The sequence below is a fragment of the Micropterus dolomieu genome, linkage group LG14 (assembly GCF_021292245.1).
Source record: "Micropterus dolomieu isolate WLL.071019.BEF.003 ecotype Adirondacks linkage group LG14, ASM2129224v1, whole genome shotgun sequence".
In the NCBI taxonomy this organism is placed as follows: domain Eukaryota; kingdom Metazoa; phylum Chordata; class Actinopteri; order Centrarchiformes; family Centrarchidae; genus Micropterus; species Micropterus dolomieu.
This window is the reverse complement of record NC_060163.1, coordinates 17051970-17053992: the sequence shown is the minus strand read 5'-3', so window position 1 is coordinate 17053992 and position 2023 is coordinate 17051970.

Sequence of the window (2023 nt, the reverse complement as noted above, 5' to 3'; positions counted from 1 at the left end):
GTCCGGGTTCTGGCCCTCTATCCACCCCAATCACCTCCTTACTTCGTCTTTTCTCTTAAATATCATACTTGCCTTTACCATCAAAAACTGACACAACAGGGCTTCCCTCAATACGTCGAACTATGACGTCAAAGGGATCCCTAGTGGGTCACAAACTGACGATTATGGCTCTTGACCAAGCGTCCATATGTGACGACTTGGGAGTGAGACCGGGTTGCGAGGGGACACAAAATGTATCTGGTGCTTCCTTCAGTGGAGTGAATTCACAGGATATATTAGCCTTATCCTTTCACCCTTGGGAATGTTAGGCCAGCATGATATGAATGAGTGGCTCAGAGATATCAGAGTAAATATTTTGGCTAGTTACCATGATCTGTGTGAATAATAATGACCCTGAAACGTTTATCATTGCAAAGGTTAGTTACACTGTCTAAGTATAGTATAATTGAAAAATATGATTCAAAAGTACATCACTTCATTTAATTCAACAAATTCAGACATTTGTTCATTCACCCACCTCCAAATTAACTCTTTTCATGGTAGTGGCTTGTTGCCATGTTTGTTTTCCTTAAGCACAATCATAGTTTATCTGCTAATTTCATTTTATTCATTCATTCTTCTCCACGGCCTCTTTTTCACAGTATTTGCTAGTTAACACATCTATGTTAACTATGACCCATAGACACTATGCAGGTTTGTAACAAATTTTTATAAAATTCAGCTAATTTCATTATTTCACTCATTCCTTTGTTTATGTACTAATTTTCATGGTAGTGGTTAGTTACCATGTTTTCGTGGCTTTGATCTCTAGACACAATTATCTTTTCATTAAATATTTTGACAGAGTAATCATTCATTCATGCATTCCTCTGCACTGTCATCTGTCTACTTACCATATATATTGTATGTATTGATTTTCATTGTAGTGACCATACACAAGGTCTGTGTGGACTTTGATTCTAATTATTGATTCACCCTGAATTGACTCACTTGTCAGGGTAAACTGAGAATCTTCCATCCACCTGAGTTGTATCTTTGGAATGTGAACTCCACCTTCTTACTCTGGAGGGGCTACACATCTCTCTCCGCATATAATATGAGGTATATAAGTGAGGCATGTGTGTGTGTAAAGGGGGGTTACTGTCATATCTGTAAAATATTTGGTAGAGGGCCAAGTGCCGCCCTCTCTTCTCAATGCTGCCTTGCAGAAGCGTTGCTGATAGAGCACCAGCAAACAGCTGCCTCTTATCGGCCACAGCCAACAGGTGTCCTTGTAAGAAGGATTCATGACGTGAATGCTGAACTTGCTCTACTGACCAGGCCAGCAGACCTCAAACTGCGGTCACGCCGCCAGGGAAGAGGCATGGCAAGGACTTATTTATGGAAGGCAAGGAGGTGTCTGTGGCCTCTGAAGCCAGAAAGCTCTGCATGAACATGCTAATGTGCAAAATATGCCTTCATTACAATACAATATTCTGGCTCCAAAGTGTGTTTCATCCACAAAATGCAGGTAAAGCGTTCATGACTTCAACTCTGTTTTATTGATTGTGTAACAAGTAATGCATTCTGTGGCACGAAGGGCAATACTTGAATTTTCTTCCAGACAAATTAATTTTGTGCTCAAGGCAAGGCAGTGTTTTTGTACTTTTGTACAAAACTTCACTTGTCAAAAAAGGGTTGTTCAAAGTGGTTTCACACTCAACCAATAACAACAGGAAGACAGGAAATGATTAGAAACTGCCAAACTAAAAGAAAAGCAACATAAAAGGTGGTGCAGAGGAGCTCTTGTCAATGTCATATTGTAACATACTGTGTAACTGGATTATAATTACTGTTGCATTAATGCGTAAGAATGTTTTACTATTGTAAACTGAGGTTGAGCAAATAATGTATACTGTTGGGTAACTATAGCCATACATCATATTATATGCTCATCATGCTGTAAGTTTTGCATGTAATCTACAAAGTAATACAGCTGTCAAATAAATGTAGTGGAATAAAATGTACAGCACTTTCCCTCAGA